This window comes from Tursiops truncatus, chromosome 19, assembly GCF_011762595.2.
Source record: "Tursiops truncatus isolate mTurTru1 chromosome 19, mTurTru1.mat.Y, whole genome shotgun sequence".
In the NCBI taxonomy this organism is placed as follows: domain Eukaryota; kingdom Metazoa; phylum Chordata; class Mammalia; order Artiodactyla; family Delphinidae; genus Tursiops; species Tursiops truncatus.
The window spans coordinates 31,148,623-31,164,517 of NC_047052.1; positions in this window are offsets into that span (position 1 = coordinate 31,148,623).

Consider the following 15,895-nt stretch of genomic DNA (forward strand, 5'->3'; position numbering starts at 1 on the left):
TTTATAGTGTCTGGCCTTACATTTAGGTCTTTAATCTGTTTTGAGTTTATTTTTGTGTATGGTGTTAGGGAGCATTACAATTTCATTCTTTTACATGTAGCTGTCCAGTTTTCCTAGCACCACTTATTGAAGAGGCTGTCTTTTCTCCATTGTATAGTCTTGCTTCCTTTATCAAACATAAGGTAACCATATGTGCGTGGGTTTACCTTTGGGCTTTCTATCCTGTTCCATTGATCTATATTTCTGTTCTTGTGCCAGTACCATACTCTCTTGATTACAGTACATTTGTAGTATAGTCTGAATTCCAGGAGCCTGATCCCTCCAGTTCCGTTTTTCATTCTCAAGATTGCTTTGGCTATTCAGGGTGTTTTGTGTTTCCATACAAATTGTGCAATTTTTTGTTCTAGTTCTGTGAAAAATGCCATTGGTAGTTCGATAGGGATTGCATTGAATCTGTAGATTGCTTTGGGTAGTATAGTCATTTTCACAGTGGTGATTCCTCCAATCCAAGAACATGGTATATCCCTCCATCTGTTTGTATCACTTTAATTTCTTTCATCAGTGTCTTATAGTTTTCTGCATACAGGTCTTTGTCTCCTTAGGTAGGTTTATTCCTAGGTATTTTATTCTTTTTGTTGCAATGGTAAATGGGAGTGTTTCCTTAATTTCTCTTTCAGATTTTTCATCATTAGTGTATAGGAATGCAAGAGATTTCTGTGCATTAATTTTGTATCCTGCTACTTTACCAAATTCATTGATTAGCTCTAGTAGTTTTCCGGTGGCATCTTTAGGATTCTCTATGTATAGATCATGTCATCTGCACAGTGGCAGTTTTACTTCTTCTTTTCCAATTTGGATTCCTTTTATTTCTTTTTCTTGTCTCATTGCTGTGGCTAAAATTTCCAAAACTATGTTGAATAATAGTGGTAAGAGTGGATAACCTTGTTTCTGATCTTAGAGGAAATGGTTTCAGTTTTTCATTATTGAGAATAATGCTGGTTGTGGGTTTGTCATATATGGCCTTTATTATGTTGAGATAAGTTCCCTCTATGCCTGCTTTCTGGAAGGTTTTTATAATAAATGGGTGTTGAATTTTGTCAAAAGCTTTTTCTGCCTCTATTGAGATGATCATATGGTTTTTCTCCTTCATTTTGTTAATATGGCTTATCATATTGATTGATTTGCGTATATTGAAGGATCCTTGCATTCCTGGGATAATCTCCACCAGATCATGGTGTGTGATCCTTTTAATGTTCTGTTGGATTCTGTTTGTTAGTATTTTGTTGAGGATTTTTGCATCTATGTTCATCAGAGATATTGGCCTGTAGTCTTCTTTTTTCTGACATCTTTGTCTGGTTTTGGTATCAAGGTGATGGTGGCCTCGTAGAATGAGTTTGGGAGTGTTCCTCCCTGTGCTATATTTTGGAAGAGTTTGAGAAGGAGAGGTGTTAGCTATTCTCTAAATGTTTGGTAGAATTCGCCTGTGAAGCCATCTGGTCCTGGGCTTTTGTTTGTTGGAAGATTTTTAATCACAGTCTCAATTGCAGTGCTTGTGACTGGTCTGTTTATATTTTCTATTTCTTCCTGGTTCAGTCTTGGAAGGTTGTGCTTTTCTAAGAATTTGTCCATTTCTTCCAGGTTGTCCATTTTATTGGCATAGTGTTGCTTGTAGTAACCTCTCATGATCCGTTGTATTTCTGCAGTGTCAGTTGTTACTTGTCCTTTTTCATTTCTAATTCTGTTGATTTGAGTCTTCTCCCTTTTTTTCTTGGTGAGTCTGGCTAATGGTTTATCAATTTTGTTTATCTTCCCTAAGAAATTGCTTTTAATTTTATTGATCTTTGCTATTGTTTCCTCATTTCTTTTTCATTTATTTCTGCTCTGATCTTTATGATTTCTTTCCTTCTGCTAACTCTTCGGGCTTTTTGTTATTCTTTCTCTAATTACTTTAGGTGTAAGGTTAGGTTGTTTATTTGAGATGTTTCTTGTTTCTTGAGGTAGGATCGTACTGCTATAAACTTCCCTCTTAGAACAGCCTTTGCTACATCCCATAGATTTTAGGTCATCGTGTTTTCACTGTCATTTGTTTCTAGGTATTTTTTGATTTCCTCTTTGATTTCTTCAGTGATCCCTTGGTTATTTAGTATTGTATTATTTAGCCGTAATGTGTTTTTTATTTTTTACAGATTTTTCCCTGTAATTGTTATCTAGTCTCATAATGTTGTGTTCGGAAAAGATACTTGATATGATTTCAATTTTCTTAAATTTACCAAGGCTTGATTTGTGACCCAAGATGTTATTTATGCTGGAGAATGTTCCATGAGCACTTGAGAAGAAAATGTATTCTGTTGTTTTTGGTTAGAATGTCCTATAAATATCAATTTAGTCCATCTTGTTTAATGTATCATTTAAGGCTTGTGTTTCCTTATTTATTTTCGTCTTTGATGATCTGTCCATTGGTGAAAGTGGGGTGTTAAAGTCCCCTACCATGATTGTGTTACTGTCAATTTCCCCTTTTATGGCTGTTAGCATTTGCCTTATGTATTGAGGTGCTCCTATGTTGGGTGCATAAATATTTACAATTTTTATATCTTCTTCTTGGGTTTCCTTGATCATTATGTAGTGTCCTACTCTGTCTCTTGTAATAGTCTTTATTTTAAAGTCTATTTTGTTTGATATGAGAATTGCTACCCCAGCTTTCTTTTGATTTCCATTTGCATGGACTATCTTATTCTGTCCCCTCACTTTCAGTCTGTATGTGTCCCTAGGTGTGAAGTGGGTCTCTTGTAGACAGCATATGTATGGGTCTTGTTTTTGTATCCTTTCAGCCAGTCTGTGTCTTTTGGTTGGAGCATTTAATCCATTTACATTTAAGGTAATTATCCATATGTATGTTCCTATTACCATTTTCTTAATTGTTTTCGGTTTGTTATTGTAGGTCTTTTCCTTCCCTTGTGTTTCCTGCCTAAAGTTCCTTTAGCATTTGTTGTAAAGCTGGTTTGGTGGTGCTGAATTCTCTTAGCTTTTGCTTGTTTGTAAAGGCTTTAATTCCTTGTCGAATACGAATGAGATCCTTGCTGGGTAGAGTAATCTTGGTTGTATTTTTTTCCCTTTCATCACTTTAAATATGTCCTGTCACTCTCTCCTGTCTTGCAGAGTTTCTGCTGAAAAATCAGCGTTAATCTTATGTGGATTCCCTTGTACGTTACTTGTTGTTTTTCCCTTGCTGCTTTTAATATTTTTTCTTCGTATTTAATTTTTAATAGTTTTATTAATATGTGTCTTGGTGTGTTTCTTCTTGGATTTATCCTGTATGGAACTCTGTGCACTTCCTGGACCTGACTGACTATTTCCTTTCCCATATTAGGGAAGTTTTCAACTATAATCTCTTCAAATATTTACTCAGTCCCTTTCTTTTTCTCTTCTTCTTCTGGGACCCCTATAATTCGAATGTTGGTGCATTTAATGTTGTCCTAGATGTCTCTGAGACTGTTCTCAATTTTTTTTCATTCTTTTGTCTTTATTCTGCTCTGTGGTGGTTATTTCCACTATTTTATCTTCCAGGTCACTTATCCATTCTTCTGCCTCATTTATTCTGCTATTGATTCCTGTTAGAGAATTTTTAATTTCAGTAATTGTGTTGTTTATCACTGTTTGTTTGCTCTTTAGTTCTTCTAGGTCCTTGTTAAACGTTTCTTGTACTTTCTCCATTCTATTTTCAAGATTTTGGATCATCTTTACTATCATTACTCTGAATTCTTTTTCAGGTAGACTGCATATTTCTTATTCATTTGTTTGTTCTGGTGGGTTTTTACCCTGCTCCTTCATCTGCTGTGTGTTTCTCTGTCTTCTGATTTTGCTTAACTTACTGCATTTGGGGTCTCCTTTTCACAGGCTGCAGGTTTATAGTTTCTGTTGTTTTTGGTATCAGCCCCCAGTGGGTAAGTTTGGTTCAGTGGATTGTGTAGGCTTCCTGGTGGAGGGGACTGGTGCATGTGTTCTGGTGGATGAGGCTGGATCTTGCCTTTCTGGTGGGCAGGACTGTGTCCGGTGGTATGTTTTGGGGTGTCTGTGACCTTATTTTGATTTTAGGCAGCCTCTCTGCTAATGGGTGAGATTGTGTTCCTGTCTTGCTAGTTGTTTGGCATAGGGTGTCCAGCACTGTAGCTTGCTGGTTGTTGAGGCGAGCTGGGTCTTACTGTTGAGATGGAGATCTCTGGTAGAGCTTTTGCCATTTGATATTATGTGGAACTGGGGGGTCTCTGGTGGATCAGTTTCCTGAACTCAGCTCTCCCACCTCAGAGGCACAGGCCTGACACCCGGCCGGAGCACCAAGACCCTGTCAGCCACACTTTTGTGAAGTCTGAAGTCTTCTGCCAGCATTCAGTTGGTGTTCTGTAGGAGCTGTTCCACATGTAGATGTATTTCTGATGTATTTGTGGGGAGGAAGGTGATCTCCATGTCTTACTCCTCTGCCATCTTGAAGGTCTCCCCCTATTACTGTTAGGCTTCTAAAAATGCATCAAGCATCCACTGCATAGAAGTCTGATTTTCTCCTATTGTAATTCACTTTCCAGTCCTTGCAGACTGGCTCTTTTAGGTCACTGTTCTGACACTAAGCAAGGCTGCTCACAGCTCCAGTCGGCAGCACATTTCCCCTGGGTGAAGGAATTTTGAAGCCAGGGTTGTCAAGAGGTCAACTTTGTATTTATGGGAGCTGATGAAAGTGGGTCCTCTTTGATCCCAAACTGTTGTAAAAGAATGTTCTAGAACTTTTGAGTCAGCCCAAGGAAAAAGTTGACAGGAAGGTACTCAGATGCTCTTAGCAGGCAGCCACTAGCACAGTGGTTAAAACCAAGGGCTTTGAAGTCAGGCATAAGTTCAAATCTCCACTCTGAAATTTCATACCTGTCTAAAGTTGGGGAAGCTACTTAGACCACATAAACCACAGTTTCCTCTTTCTGCAAAGGGGAGAGCAGTTCCTTACCTTATACAGTTGATGGTCAGATTAAATAAGATAATAATAGAAAACAGAATGGCGTGCATAGTATATGGGGCTGAAACTATGCAGGTAGTTGTGAAATGATAGAGGTGGTGAGAAATCATACTGATATTGGTGACACACCATCTCCGGGTAATTTAGATTCTCAACCCTTTTCTACTCAAAAAGGAGGCTTTCTTTCCTAATTTATTCTGACCTAAAGAATCACACCCTTTTATGTAGACAAAGTATTATTTAGAGATTTCCGATATGCCATCTTGATTTTACTGTTTACATAGATGAAAAGTGGCTTTTGTAGATTTTCCTTTTGATATATTATGATCTGTCAACATTTAATAAAAAAGACTTATTTTGACCAAGGCAGTCCATCAATTTAGTCAAAGAACTAATGTGACAGATTCTCTCCCCTCCCTCGACCAGAGTGACAGTCTGTTTGCCAATGTGATCTAATTGACTAAATGTTTTGGTACCTTGTCAGCAAAGACTCAAGTGATTTTTTTTCTTTGTTATTTGTATGCAAAAAGTTGCTGGATCTGAAGAAACTGGGTGATCCTGGTGAATTGACACCAGTGCTTTTGTGTTTGCTTTTTAATTTGGTCCTTTGAGGGCTTAAGATCCAAAGGGAATAGGGAGAATTTAGAAGAAGAGATTGGAAAATGATTCCTGAATGGATACTGGGTAACTAGTTATCATGCTCAAGAGCTGGGGGTGTTAGATTGAAAAGTGTGGGCAGCTTAAAAATAACTTGGCCCTGAGGACCCCTCCCCAGGATCTGGGACACCTGCAATAGTTGTAAGAAAGGCTTATTTGTCTTTGTACCCATTGCCCTTCTTTGACCAGTGTAGTGGATGGATTTTTCTGGCCTCCCAGCATTTATTCTTTTTTTTTTTTTTTTGCTGTATGCGGGCCTCTCACTGTTGTGGCCTCCCCCGTTGTGGAGCACAGGCTCCGGACGTGCAGGCTCAGCAGCCATAGCTCACGGGCCCAGCCGCTCCTCGGCATGTGGGATCCTCCCGGAACCGGGGCATGAACCCGTGTCCCCTGCATTGGCAGGAGGACTCCCAACCACTGCGCCACCAGGGAAGCCCCCCAGCATTTATTCTTAATCCTTTAAGAAATAATTCCTTAATTTTCTTTTGGAGAATTCTCTGTCTTCAACTTAGTATAGGCTTGCTTTGTTGGACTTAACTCAGGTTACGCTTCTCTGTTTTTACCTGGTCAAAATGTGGGTCCAGTCTCTCCTGGAGCTTGGAATATTAAGCATTTTAAGGGCAGAAAGTGTATCAGGAGCTCATTCATTATAGTGGGGGAGATATGAGAAGAGGTGGTGTCACTCCTGCTATCCAGACCCCCAGTTCCACCCTGCTTTCTATACTTGTCTGAGCTTGGTTCTCAAGCTTTCCCCTCAAGTCCCTAATCCGAACCCCTTCTTTATATGATTCTAATGCATTCCTTTCCCCACTAAGCTAGTCAGATTCTATTTCTGTGACTTGCAAACAAAGATGGGGATTGTCACTACTGGTTGCCCAGCCAACAGGCATTTTCTCCTCTATATTCTATGCCTACGGGTCTGCCTCACACAATAGAGGCTGATTATGTATTCACTCTCGTGGCGTCTCTTGAACTTAGGCAAAGGGTGGCTGTATGCATTTGCTATGGCTGCTGTGACAAAGTACCACAAACTGGGTGGCATAAGTCACAGGAATGTATTGTCTCGCGGTCCTGAAAGCTGGAAGTCCAAGATATAGGTGTCAGCAAGGTTGGTTCCTTCTGAGGGCCACAAGGGAAGCATCTGTTCCAGGCTCGTCTCCTTGGCTTTTAAATGACCGTCTTCTCCCTGTGTCTTCACATCATCTTCCCTTTGTCCGTGTCTGTGTTCAAATTTCCTCTTCTTATAAGGACACAGGTCATATTGGATTAGGAGCCACCCTAATGACCTCACATTAATTTGATTACCTCTCTATAGAGACCTTATCTCTAAATAAGGTCACACACTCTGAGGTACTGGGGGTTAGGACTTCAACACATAGATTTTTGGGGTGGACACAATTCAAACCTCAACAGTGATCAAGTGAGAGAGTCCTGGCCAATGAGGCATGAGATGAATGCTATTTCTGGAAGGAGTTTTCCTGCCTGGTTACAAAGAGACATGTAGAAAGAAAGGGCTTGTTCTCTCCCTTCCTGCTTTGGATGCTGTGGTGTTAGGGTGCAATACCCAGGGTTATGGCAGCCATCTTGTGATTATGAGGTAATAAGTTGGAGGTTGAAAATCTACATGTGGAGGATGGTGGAGTAAAAGGAAGAAAAAAACAAAAGGAATATTGATCTCTGATGTGAGGCTAAAACAACTCAGAAACACCTAGCTCTATACAGTAAGTCCCCTACTTGTGAACAAGTTCCATTCCAAGAGCACGTTTGTAAGTCCAATTTGTTCTTAAGTCCAACAAATTTAGCCTAGGTACCCAGCTAACATAATCGGCTGTATAGTACTGTACTATAATAGGTTTATAATATTTTCACCAAATAATACATAAAAGCAAACACAAATAGTAAGGAAAACATTTTTAATCTTACAGTACAGTACCTTAAAAAGTACAGTAATACCAGCTACATCACCACTGCTTTTACGCTTACTTCAGGACATCCTGGGCTTGAAATAAAGGTACTGTACTACTGTACTCTATACAGTACTGTACAGTAAAGTACACAAAGCACAACCACTTGTAGAGGATGCACACACGTGAAAATTTATGCCAGACACGTGAACTACATTACGTGACTGGATGTGTGAACGCACGTTGGCGTCTTTGAAAGCTCGCAACCTGAAGGTTCATATATAGGGAAGTTACGGTGCTTAGATATGTAAGACAGTAGGACGCTTTATTGTTTTTTTAAAAATTTATTTATTTATGGCTGCATTGGGTCTTTGTTGTTGGGTCTTCATTGCTTTATTGTTCAAACTACTGTTACTCTTTACCATTCTTCCTTGAGATAGAACCCTCCCCAGATCCAATAAAATGCTCAGTGGCTTATGCCCTCACTCCTCTCCTCATTTTCCTCACACTCACAGATTGTTAATTTATCCAAGGTGCAAATGTCTGATATCAAGTCTGATGATGATATTTCAAGATCATCCAACTGGGTCACTTCTTCTACCTCATCTGCTGCACAAATTCCTTAGTTCTTGGAATAGATAGAGCTTGTCTCTAGCTGCCTCTATGTCACAATTCCAAGTTTCTCAGACAGGGAATTTATTTGGCCCCAGTAAGGCCAAAGGTCCATCTGTGCTTGGAATAACTATGGTTAGGGACCCTGGGGGTCACAGAATACTAATGTGAGTGTCAGAGTACTTGAGAACAAAGTGTAGTTCTTTTTTTAATAATCTACTAAGAAATTTAAAAATATTTAAATACAATTTAAATGTAACTTTCCATTTACAGTTATTACAAAATATCGACTATATTCCCTGTGTTGTACAGTATATCCTTGAGCCTGTCTTACACCCAATAGCTTGTACTTCCCACTTCCCACCCCTACAATTCCCCTCTCCTTCTTTCTGAACTGGTAACCACTAGTTTGTTCTCTATATCTGTGGGTCTGTGAAGTGTAGTTCTTGGAATAGTCTGGGGAGAGGTGTGTGTGTGTGTGTGTGTGTGTGTGTGTGTGTGTGTGTGTGTGTGTGTGTGTGAGAGAGAGAGAGAGAGAGAAAGAGAGAGAGACAGAGACAGAGACAGAGAAATAGACAGAGAGACAGAGAGAGAGAGACAGAAAGTGAGCTGGCAGACTCTCTAAACTGTATCTCTGAGAGGTGTGTTTGTCAACTTTACTGTGAAAACAAACTATCCCCAAATCTCAATGACTTCCCACAATAAACATTTCTATCCCTCTTTACATGTGCTGTGGCTCTGCCGTGTGTCTTCCCAGCCAGGACCCAGGTGGAAGGAGCAGCCCTTATTTGGGAAATGACTTTCTTGTCACAAAGAGAAAAGAAAAAGAGGCCCAGCCAACCTGTGTGCCTGGACGCTTCCCCTTGGATGTGGTTCAGCTCAGGTGTGCTCACCATCCATTGGCCAAAGAAGCCCCCTTTCCAAGCCTGACACTGGGGGCTGGGGGTGCACACCACCTCTAGGAAGGCTCTGTAGATTTCTTGCATGTGGACAGGCAGTGGGATCCTCTACGAAGGCAGAATGCAAATAAGTGGGAACAATCACACATTCGGTCACAACAGGTTTTAATAATGGCAACAATAACTGACCTTTAACAAGTACTTAAAGTGTGCTAGACACTGTGCTAAGAGCTTTATGCAAATCACCTCATTTAATGATCCCAATAACCTTAGGAAATAACCACTATTATCCTCACTTTACAGACGAGAAAATGGAAGCTTGGAGAGGTTAAATAGCTAGCCTCCTGCTCTGCAGCCTGTGAGTGGGATGCCTAGATTCACAAACTGAGGTGCATTCATTTCCTTCCATTTTCCAGCTTCTGGAAGCTGCCCCACATCCCTTGATGCATGACCCCTTCCTCCATCTTCAAAGCCAGCCATGGTGGGTTGAGTCCTCACATGATATCACTCCCATCCTGCTTCTGTTGTCATATCTACCGCTCTGCATGTCTCTTCAGCCTCCCTCCTCCACTTTTAAGGACCCCTGTGATTACATTTTGCCCACCCAGAGAATCCAGAATAGTCTCTCCATCCCTAGGCCCTTACTCACATCTGCAAAGCCCCTTTTGCCATGGAAGGTAACATATTCACAGGTTCTGGGGATTAGGATGTGGGCATCTCTGGGGGGCTGTTTTTCTGCCTACCGTATCACCCTTCCTTGGGTGCTATATGGGGCCTCCAGGAAACTCCTGAAAAAAGGGCAAAGATAACGATCCCTTCCATTCTTGTTTACACTGATTTTTTCCCATAAATCAAGACCAATGGTGCTTGACTCACAAATTAAGAAGGAGAGACGATAATTCAGGGAATCAATGTACAGCTCAAAGTCGATCATCCCTCTGTTAGTTGTGAAGGAGAGAGAGACTATGGCTGGGCTAAAAACGCAACAAATTTCATTACTAGTGTTCCTGGCATGATGCCATAATTAATATATGGTAACAATATTACTAAGAACGAAAACATACAATTATGCCCTTAAAAATGTCAACATGAAAAGTAAACTTAATAAAAGATAGGCACAGGAACATACATAACAAAGATTATTTTTAATAATGAAATTATTTATGATCATTTTTACTTCATTTTGGTTCAGTTCTAAAATAGTCACAGTACTGTCAAGATTAAATATTCATACTAACAGAAACAACCTAATTAGGAGGTTATTAAAGCTTCAAATTAAGTTTCTTTTTCTTTTCCTAACCAAAAAGTTCTGCCTAGAATGGTATCAGGGGATTTCCAGCACATGTGTTTTATTAACATGTCGTTTTGCGGGGCTGAGAGAGGGATTGCGTTAGAACAGGTTAAGCCTGAATTCCTAGGCGATACTAATGAGACATTTTCTGTCTCTCCCTTGAGTCACCAGAAGAGTGGTTACTACTCATGCCTTTCTTGGTACAGAGCTGGTGGTTGCTTGGGGAATAACAGGTCATTGCTCGCTGCCTTCTAAACCACCCCCAAACTTAAAACAATCATCTTATTTTGCGCAGTTCTGTCACAATTTCTGCAGGGCTTCCCCCAGTCTCATCTGGGGTCACTTATGGTTGCTTGCCTGGAACTGGTTGGCTAAGATGGCTGGCTCACATATATGGTGGTTGGTGCTTGGTTATCATGAGGCACATGTGTCTGGGAGGCTGGCCTAGACTCTTGACGTGGTGGCTGGGTTCCAGAAAGAAAGAGAGAGAGAGAGAAACCCCAATTTCTTAGTGCTTTTCAAGCCTCTGCCCATAAGGTAACATATTCACAGGTTCTGGGGTTTAGGATGGACCTGTGAATATGTTACCTTACATGTTTGCTGATGTCCCATTGGCCAAAGCAAGTTACATGACAAGACAACAGTCATAGTGGGAGAAACTACATATGAGCCCAGGTACAAGGAAGCATGATTCACTGAGGGCCATGATTGTATCCATCTACCACAAGGGGAATTATCTAGCATTCTCTAGAGATAAATGACACAGGAAAGGGGGTATGCATGTTTTACCCCCTCTGTGTCCTAATGGGGTTGTTGTCCCCAAGAAAGAGGTGGTACACATTTCAGTCATTCAGTGATAAACTCTCTGTAAAAGTTCCTGCTAGCTTCTCAAATGCTTTGGGCAGAAGTGGAGAGCCCATAGTTAATGACTCATGAGTTGTTTCATTCTTGACATAAGCTGAAATGCAGATAATACCCCCTTCACTTGACAGGACTCAATGCTGAGCACAGTTTCAGAGGTCTGCATCATTACTTTACAGGGGTAAAATCCAGGTTCAAAATGTGTGCTTCTCCAAAGAGTTGTGTACGTACATTTCTGTAAAACTGGGAGTACTCGTGCAGATTTTCTAGTTATTTATTCTATTGATTCCTGAGAGAGGATTGTTGAAATCTCCAACTATAATTGTAGATTTGCTGCTTTCTCTTTTTTAGTTCTGTCAGTTTTGCTTTATATATTGTGAAGCTCTGTTATTGGGTGTATATGTTTAGGATTGTTAGGTCTTCTCGATGATTTACATTTTCATCACTTGATGTTAGATGTAATGCCTGTAATAATATCAGAAATCTCCTCAGAAGCTTCCAGCTGATATTCCTGTTCTGAAGTCTACTTTGTCTAATATTAATAAAGTCACTCCAGCTTTCATTTGATTAGTGTTTGCACATCTATTTTCTATTCTTTCATTTTTAACCTATTTATATTTCTTGCCTCTGTTTTGGAGATTTAAAAAAAAAGATTGGCCTTCAGTAATTTGATTATGGTATCTTGCGGCAGTCTTCTTTAAATTTATTCTGCTACTGGTTCACTGAGCTTCTTGAATCTGTGGGCTTATAGACCTCTGGATGAATTTTCTTTGTCAGTCACTTTCGTTTTTTTAATTGGTGATTGACAAGCAAATCCTAAACAAGTTTTGAGTTTGCCAAGACACAAAAGAACAGAATATTGATTGACTCACTCTGTGTGGGACAGAAATAATGAGTGTGATAAAATCCAGGAAGATTCAATTGATCTAGGGATCAAATATTTTCTATCAGGCATCGGGGTAGCTTGTTTTACATCTGCCATTTATGTGCTGTATAAATTTGGACCAGTCACTTCCCCTTTGTATCTCACTTTTCTTAGCTTGAAAGTGAGGATTTGGGTCATCTGAAGCCCATTTCAATATTTCATGATATAATGCAGCCTTTTCAAAGTATGATCCAGAAATCATTAATCTCAAGTAATCATTTAGCAAAAAAGAGCCTCCCTGTTCAAAGACATCTGGGAAGCTTTGCATGCTACAGTATTTCATAGGCTCCAAAATGCCATTAAATAAATACATACCACTACTTTGTGCTCAACTAAGGAAGGCAAATTGCTACCGACTAAACCATGAAACAACTCTTTCTTAGCGCTTAGAATTTTTATTTTATATTTATTGAAAGAGTTGTCTAATATTTATGTAGTTATATACATTTTTGTCATAATCACTCTTGCATACACCTAAAGAAGAAAATTTAAGCCAATTAAATTTCTTAGGTCTCTTTCATGTTGAGTTTGACTCTTGTGTATCATTTGACTCCAAGAGTCATCGATATGTGTGTTTTCCCCCAAGGTATCTCCTTCTATGTCACCAGGAGTTTGGGTGATGCCACATTTCTTAAAACACACTCCACTATTGTCTCTGAGATTTTCTTCCAAGCCACTGACACTCACTATGCAAATTTTAATGCATATGTTCTTGCACAGCCGTTTTTCTGGCTGACTACAATGTAAGATGCATTTTGATTTCGGAAATGTTAAAATGTGAAAAAAAATGTGCATTTTGGAATGAAGGAAATATAGTATAATCCCTTCTTGGATATGCATAATGCATGATGCATATTTAAGGCTTTGTGACACTCTGCCCTGAAAAAAAGTCTGTTTAACTGTGTTTATCCCAGTGTTGCCCAAACTTAATTGACCCTGGAATCTAGGCCCACTCCTAATATTTTCAGGGCCTTGACAAGAGAGTAAGTGGAGATCCATATACCATAACAAACTGTTATGTAATATATACTATATCCTCAATATACTGATGAATATGCCTTCTCAATTACGTGGAAATCCAGGTTTGGATTTGGAATTCTTGGACTCCTTAGGCTTCTGCATTGGGAGGGTTATTCCTTGGCCCCCAGCTCATTGTCTGTTCTCTCTCCCATACCACCCCTGGTTGCATCCCACACTACAGGAAGCCTCTGGTTTATGTGTGTGGACACTCTAATAGCACATCCATATCCAAGCTTCTTCCCATAGGAGCTTGGGGACTGTTGGGGACACAGAGTGTGGGCTAGAAGGAGGGGTGTGGGTTCTAAGCAGACATGCCCCCATGGACCTGGGACTCCTTGCCCTGAAGGGTACAACCAGGGAAGGACCAGAGCTAGGCCTCTGTCACTCAAGACCCAGGTCAGGGTCCTCTCTTCTACGGGCCTAAGGATGGGATTGCTAGAATGTTTTTATTATATAACACCTATTAACATCCCATGGAATAAGGACATTTACCAACAGCTCCTCTGAGGGTGGACGGTTCTATTTGTGAATATGCTTATATTTTCTTTTCCTTCCTTTTTCTCTCATCTTCCCTTCTCTACTCCTTTTTTTAAAAACTTCTCCTTTAGTTGGTTAGTAACATCCAACTTTTGTATACTACCTTTCCCCCATCCAAGGGCATTCACGTCCTTTCCTCACTATAACATTCTTAGGAGGAACCAGGGGCAGTGGTTGTCACCCTCTTTCAACCACTGAGGAAACAGTGGCACAGAGCAGTAAAATGACTGGTCCTGGTCACCGAGATCGGTACCTGGTTTGACAAAACCTCTCACCTGTGCATCATCACTGGCCAGGACTGTTCCCTGCCCAAGAGAAGAAATCTGTTAAGAGCATGATTGCATGTCCTAATGGATTTCTATGACAAGTCCTTGACTGTAGTATCTGTGCATGGAAATGTTGCATAGTAGGACACAGGACCAGGTCAAAGGAGATCAGAGATCTGAAAATAATACACATAGAGAAATAAGATCCCCTTCCTCGGTTGCCTCTGTGCTCAAAGCTATTGCACACAGATCTTGATATAAATTCAAGTTAAATGAAGGGAATTTGTTTTACCATCTGGAATAGTCTCTTGGCCCTCTGAGATGTGTGAAAAGAGGGCCTCTACCAATGGAATGGAGAGGAAATCTTGTAAATTTGGGCCATGCAGCTCTGCAGAGCATGGCTGAGAAAAGTTGTGTGTGTGTGTGTGTGTGTGTGTGTTTCTTTTACAGATACAAACACCTAGATATAAACACCTATTTGCAAGTGTAACCCTCCACCCCCAAACCAAGGCAATCTCTCTCTTTTTTTTTGAATCGAGGTAGAGTTGATTTACTATATTATATAAGTTTCAGGCATATGACATAGTGATTCACAATTTTTAAAGGCTATACTCCATTTATAGTTATTATAAAATATTGGCTCTACTCCCTGTGCCATACAATATATCCTTGTAGCTTATTTATTTTATACATAGTAGTATCTCTTAATCCCTTCTCCTATTTCCTCCTTCCCCCTTCCCTCTCCACTGGTAACCACTAGTTTTTTTTTCTCTGTATCTGTGAGTCTATTTCTTTTTTTTGTTATATTCACTAGTTTGTTGTATTTTTTTAGATTTCACATATAAGTGATATCATACAGTATTTGTCTTTCTCTGTCTGTCTTAGTTCACTTGGCATAATACCCTCCAAGTCCAAGGCAAGCACTTAATTCTATCAACAAAAGAAGAGACACTTTCCTTCTTGTTTTCTAGAAGTCTCCACTCCGATTTACTCTCTCGACAAGAAGTAGAAGCTGGTCTATGGAAGTCACCTTGTAACTCTTTCTCTTGGTGTTTGACTGTGAAGGTGAAACTTCCCAGGATAAGCCCCCTTCTGTGTTCAACCCCACTGCACACGTTTACTCGAACTGACAACACTGGGAAGGCCTTTCCATTTTCCAAAAGGTTTAGAAAGCAAGACTCCCCTTTCAGGGGCTTTATGTTCCTCCAGCCACAACTCTCCAATTGAGGCCGGCTCCCCACACCCCCATTACAACAGGAGACTGAAGGATATGAATTCCTTTTCTGTATGGTACTTAAAATTCTAACTCTGAGCCAGTTCACATCGCAACCAGCCTGGTTATTACACTGGTGTCAGTAACACCTCGGTTTCATCCTATCTCTATAAACCATGGTGTATTAATTAGGGTCTCTGATGCTGTTGTTAGTGAGAATTCTAAAGCACAATTAGTATTAATAGCTGCTGTAATTGACAAGAACACTTTTGTCGCTTCTCTAAAACGCTTTGTCCCTTCCACTGAAAGCCACGACACATGGATATGTAGGGGACCCGTGGAGGACAGAGGACTGGTGTAATTAGAGTGACAGGTTACAGATCTAGCTTTCAAATTAGGACTTACAGTGAACAGTGCCTTTATCCCAGGGTCCCTCATCTACTAGTATTATTTGCATGACTATAACCCTCTCCAAGATTATGCAGATGTTCTATATGACTGATATTTACTTTAAATATATGTTAGATATCAAAGAGCTCCAAGAGAGGTGAGAATGCAATCTGTGCTTATGAAGAGGTCGGTGGCTAAGGCCAGAGGTATTATTTAACTTTTGATTTCTGCACTAGTCTTTATGAATATAGATTAGAATATGACTCCCAGGGAAAACACCATTTGTAGGGGAAAAGTCAATTGTAAGGATGCCCTTCATGCAAC